The sequence below is a fragment of the Salmo salar genome, chromosome ssa15, assembly GCF_905237065.1.
Source record: "Salmo salar chromosome ssa15, Ssal_v3.1, whole genome shotgun sequence".
Taxonomy (NCBI): domain Eukaryota; kingdom Metazoa; phylum Chordata; class Actinopteri; order Salmoniformes; family Salmonidae; genus Salmo; species Salmo salar.
This window is the reverse complement of record NC_059456.1, coordinates 11,442,487-11,448,486: the sequence shown is the minus strand read 5'-3', so window position 1 is coordinate 11,448,486 and position 6,000 is coordinate 11,442,487.

The following is a 6,000-nucleotide window of genomic DNA, read 5'->3' as shown; positions in this document are numbered from 1 at the left end:
GATGCGCTGTCTGATACGCTGTCTGATGCGCTGTCTGATGCACTGTCTGATGCACTGTCTGACTCGCTGTCTGATGTGCTGTCTGATGCGCTGTCTGATGCGCTGTCTGATACGCTGTCTGATACGCTGTCTGATACGCTGTCTGATACGCTGTCTGATGTGCTGTCTGATGCGCTGTCTGATGCGCTGTCTGATGTGCTGTCTGACTCGCTGTCTGATGCGCTGTCTGATACGCTGTCTGATACGCTGTCTGATAAGCTGTCTGATGTGCTGTCTGATGCGCTGTCTGATGCGCTGTCTGATGTGCTGTCTGATTCGCTGTCTGTTGCGCTGTCTGATACGCTGTCTGATGCGCTGTCTGATGTGCTGTCTGACTCGCTGTCTGATGTGCTGTCTGATGTGCTGTCTGATGCGCTGTCTGATGCGCTGTCTGATGTGCTGTCTGACTCGCTGTCTGATGTGCTGTCTGATGCGCTGTCTGATGCGCTGTCTGATACGCTGTCTGATACGCTGTCTGATGTGCTGTCTGATGCGCTGTCTGATGCGCTGTCTGATGCGCTGTCTGATGCGCTGTCTGATGTGCTGTCTGACTAGCTGTCTGATGTGCTGTCTGATGCGCTGTCTGATGCGCTGTCTGATGCGCTGTCTGACTCGCTGTCTGACTCGCTGTCTGATGCGCTGTCTGATACGCTGTCTGATGCGCTGTCTGACACGCTGTCTGATACGCTGTCTGATGCGCTGTCTGATGCGCTGTCTGACACGCTGTCTGATACGCTGTCTGATACGCTGTCTGATGCGCTGTCTGATACACTGTCTGATGCGCTGTCTGTTGCGCTGTCTGATGCGCTGTCTGGTGTGCTGTCTGATGCGCTGTCTGATGCGCTACCTAGACTACCTAGACTAGTGTACAAACACCACCACAGTCCAATTAATAATTGCATTTGTTTTCAATTGAGTAGAATTCGACTCTAGTCTGTAAACTGCAGTGAAAAAGTAACTTGAATAATGACGCAAAACCCTTTTATTTAAATGTTTCATTCCATTTGGATCAGTTGTGGGTCGACTCTGGACAGGTTAGAGAAAGGCACCAGCCTGCCTGTAGTTCTAATACTGATGTGCTGTCTGATGCGCTGTCTGATGCGCTGTCTGATTCGCTGTCTGTTGCGCTGTCTGATACGCTGTCTGATGCGCTGTCTGATGTGCTGTCTGACTCGCTCTCTGATGTGCTGTCTGATGTGCTGTCTGATGTGCTGTCTGACTCGCTGTCTGATGTGCTGTCTGATGCGCTGTCTGATGCGCTGTCTGATGTGCTGTCTGATGTGCTGTCTGACTCGCTGTCTGATGTGCTGTCTGATGCGCTGTCTGATGCGCTGTCTGATACGCTGTCTGATACACTGTCTGATGCGCTGTCTGATGCGCTGTCTGATGCGCTGTCTGATGCGCTGTCTGACTCGCTGTCTGATGCGCTGTCTTATGCGCTGTCTGATGCGCTGTCTGACTCGCTGTCTGACTCGCTGTCTGACGCGCTGTCTGATACGCTGTCTGATACGCTGTCTGATACGCTGTCTGATGTGCTGTCTGATACGCTGTCTGATGTGCTGTCTGATGCGCTGTCTGATGCGCTGTCTGATGCGCTGTCTGATGTGCTTTCTGATGTGCTGTCTGACTCGCTGTCTGATGCGCTGTCTGATGCGCTGTCTGACGCGCTGTCTGACACGCTGTCTGATCGCGCTGTCTGTTGCGCTGTCTGATAGGCTGTCTGATGCGCTGTCTGTTGCTCAGTCTCATACGCTGTCTGATGCGCTGTCTAATGCGCTGTCTGATGCGCTGTCTGATGCGCTGTCTGATACGCTGTCTGATACGCTGTCTGATATGCTGTCTGATGCGCTGTCTGATGCGCTGTCTGATGCGCAGTCTGATGCGCTGTCTGATGTGCTGTCTGATTCGCTGTCTGTTGCGCTGTCTGATACGCTGTCTGATGCGCTGTCTGATGTGCTGTCTGACTCGCTGTCTGATGTGCTGTCTGATGTGCTGTCTGATGCGCTGTCTGATGCGCTGTCTAATGTGCTGTCTGACTAGCTGTCTGACGCGCTGTCTGATGCGCTGTCTGATGCGCTGTCTGACTCGCTGTCTGACTCGCTGTCTGATGTGCTGTCTGATGCGCTGTCTGATACGCTGTCTGATGCGCTGTCTGACACGCTTTCTGATACGCTGTCTGATACGCTGTCTGATGCGCTGTCTGACACGCTGTCTGACACGCTGTCTGTTACGCTGTCTGATGCGCTGTCTGATACGCTGTCTGATGCGCTGTCTGTTGCGCTGTCTGATGCGCTGTCTGGTGTGCTGTCTGATGCGCTGTCTGATGCGCTACCTAGACTACCTAGACTAGTGTACAAACACCACCACAGTCCAATTAATAATTGCATTTGTTTTCAATTGAGTAGAATTCTACTCTAGTCTGTAACCTGCAGTGAAAAAGTCACTTGAATAATGACGCAAAACCCTTTTATTTAAATGTTTCATTCCATTTGGATCAGTTGTGGGTCGACTCTGGACAAGTTAGAGAAAGGCACCAGCCTGCCTGTAGATCTAATACTGATGTGCTGTCTGATGCGCTGTCTGATTCGCTGTCTGTTGCGCTGTCTGATACGCTGTCTGATGCGCTGTCTGATGTGCTGTCTGACTCGCTCTCTGATGTGCTGTCTGATGTGCTGTCTGATGTGCTGTCTGACTCGCTGTCTGATGTGCTGTCTGATGCGCTGTCTGATGCACTGTCTGATGCGCTGTCTGATGTGCTGTCTGACTCGCTGTCTGATGTGCTGTCTGATGCGCTGTCTGATGCGCTGTCTGATACGCTGTCTGATGCGCTGTCTGATGCGCTGTCTGATGCGCTGTCTGATGCGCTGTCTGACTTGCTGTCTGACGCGCTGTCTTATGCGCTGTCTGTTGCGCTGTCTGATGCGCTGTCTGACTCGCTGTCTGACTCGCTGTCTGATGTGCTGTCTGATGCGCTGTCTGATACGCTGTCTGATGCGCTGTCTGACACGGTGTCTGATACGCTTTCTGATGCGCTGTCTGATACGCTGTCTGATGCGCTGTCTGTTGCGCTGTCTGATGCACTGTCTGATGCATTCTCTGACTCGCTGTCTGATGTGCTGTCTGATGCGCTGTCTGATGCGCTGTCTGATACGCTGTCTGATACGCTGTCTGATACGCTGTCTGATACGCTGTCTGATGTGCTGTCTGATGCGCTGTCTGATGCGCTGTCTGATGCGCTGTCTGACTCGCTGTCTGATGCGCTGTCTGATACGCTGTCTGATACGCTGTCTGATAAGCTGTCTGATGTGCTGTCTGATGCGCTGTCTGATGCGCTGTCTGATGCGCTGTCTGATGTGCTGTCTGATTCGCTGTCTGTTGCGCTGTCTGATACGCTGTCTGATGCGCTGTCTGATGTGCTGTCTGACTCGCTGTCTGATGTGCTGTCTGATGTGCTGTCTGATGCGCTGTCTGATGCGCTGTCTGATGCGCTGTCTGACTCGCTGTCTGATGTGCTGTCTGATGCGCTGTCTGATGCGCTGTCTGATACGCTGTCTGATACGCTGTCTGATGCGCTGTCTGATGCGCTGTCTGATGCGCAGTCTGATGCGCTGTCTGATGTGCTGTCTGATTCGCTGTCTGTTGCGCTGTCTGATACGCTGTCTGATGCGCTGTCTGATGTGCTGTCTGACTCGCTGTCTGATGTGCTGTCTGATGTGCTGTCTGATGCGCTGTCTGATGCGCTGTCTAATGTGCTGTCTGACTAGCTGTCTGACGCGCTGTCTGATGCGCTGTCTGATGCGCTGTCTGACTCGCTGTCTGACTCGCTGTCTGATGTGCTGTCTGATGCGCTGTCTGATACGCTGTCTGATGCGCTGTCTGACACGCTTTCTGATACGCTGTCTGATACGCTGTCTGATGCGCTGTCTGACACGCTGTCTGACACGCTGTCTGTTACGCTGTCTGATGCGCTGTCTGATACGCTGTCTGATGCGCTGTCTGTTGCGCTGTCTGATGCGCTGTCTGGTGTGCTGTCTGATGCGCTGTCTGATGCGCTACCTAGACTACCTAGACTAGTGTACAAACACCACCACAGTCCAATTAATAATTGCATTTGTTTTCAATTGAGTAGAATTCTACTCTAGTCTGTAACCTGCAGTGAAAAAGTCACTTGAATAATGACGCAAAACCCTTTTATTTAAATGTTTCATTCCATTTGGATCAGTTGTGGGTCGACTCTGGACAAGTTAGAGAAAGGCACCAGCCTGCCTGTAGTTCTAATACTGATGTGCTGTCTGATGCGCTGTCTGATTCGCTGTCTGTTGCGCTGTCTGATACGCTGTCTGATGCGCTGTCTGATGTGCTGTCTGACTCGCTCTCTGATGTGCTGTCTGATGTGCTGTCTGATGTGCTGTCTGACTCGCTGTCTGATGTGCTGTCTGATGCGCTGTCTGATGCGCTGTCTGATGCGCTGTCTGATGTGCTGTCTGACTCGCTGTCTGATGTGCTGTCTGATGCGCTGTCTGATGCGCTGTCTGATACGCTGTCTGATACGCTGTCTGATGCGCTGTCTGATGCGCTGTCTGATGCGCTGTCTGATGCGCTGTCTGTTGCGCTGTCTGATGCGCTGTCTGACTCGCTGTCTGACTCGCTGTCTGATGTGCTGTCTGATGCGCTGTCTGATACGCTGTCTGATGCGCTGTCTGACACGGTGTCTCGATACGCTTTCTGATGCGCTGTCTGATACGCTGTCTGATGCGCTGTCTGATGCACTGTCTGATGCACTGTCTGACTCGCTGTCTGATGTGCTGTCTGATGCGCTGTCTGATGCGCTGTCTGATACGCTGTCTGATACGCTGTCTGATACGCTGTCTGATACGCTGTCTGATGTGCTGTCTGATGCGCTGTCTGATGCGCTGTCTGATGTGCTGTCTGACTCGCTGTCTGATGCGCTGTCTGATACGCTGTCTGATACGCTGTCTGATAAGCTGTCTGATGTGCTGTCTGATGCGCTGTCTGATGCGCTGTCTGATGTGCTGTCTGATTCGCTGTCTGTTGCGCTGTCTGATACGCTGTCTGATGCGCTGTCTGATGTGCTGTCTGACTCGCTGTCTGATGTGCTGTCTGATGTGCTGTCTGATGCGCTGTCTGATGCGCTGTCTGATGTGCTGTCTGACTCGCTGTCTGATGTGCTGTCTGATGCGCTGTCTGATGCGCTGTCTGATACGCTGTCTGATACGCTGTCTGATGTGCTGTCTGATGCGCTGTCTGATGCGCTGTCTGATGCGCTGTCTGATGCGCTGTCTGATGTGCTGTCTGACTAGCTGTCTGATGTGCTGTCTGATGCGCTGTCTGATGCGCTGTCTGATGCGCTGTCTGACTCGCTGTCTGACTCGCTGTCTGATGCGCTGTCTGATACGCTGTCTGATGCGCTGTCTGACACGCTGTCTGATACGCTGTCTGATGCGCTGTCTGATGCGCTGTCTGACACGCTGTCTGATACGCTGTCTGATACGCTGTCTGATGCGCTGTCTGATACACTGTCTGATGCGCTGTCTGTTGCGCTGTCTGATGCGCTGTCTGGTGTGCTGTCTGATGCGCTGTCTGATGCGCTACCTAGACTACCTAGACTAGTGTACAAACACCACCACAGTCCAATTAATAATTGCATTTGTTTTCAATTGAGTAGAATTCGACTCTAGTCTGTAAACTGCAGTGAAAAAGTAACTTGAATAATGACGCAAAACCCTTTTATTTAAATGTTTCATTCCATTTGGATCAGTTGTGGGTCGACTCTGGACAGGTTAGAGAAAGGCACCAGCCTGCCTGTAGTTCTAATACTGATGTGCTGTCTGATGCGCTGTCTGATGCGCTGTCTGATTCGCTGTCTGTTGCGCTGTCTGATACGCTGTCTGATGCGCTGTCTGATGTGCTGTCTGACTCGCTCTCTGATGTGCTGTCTGA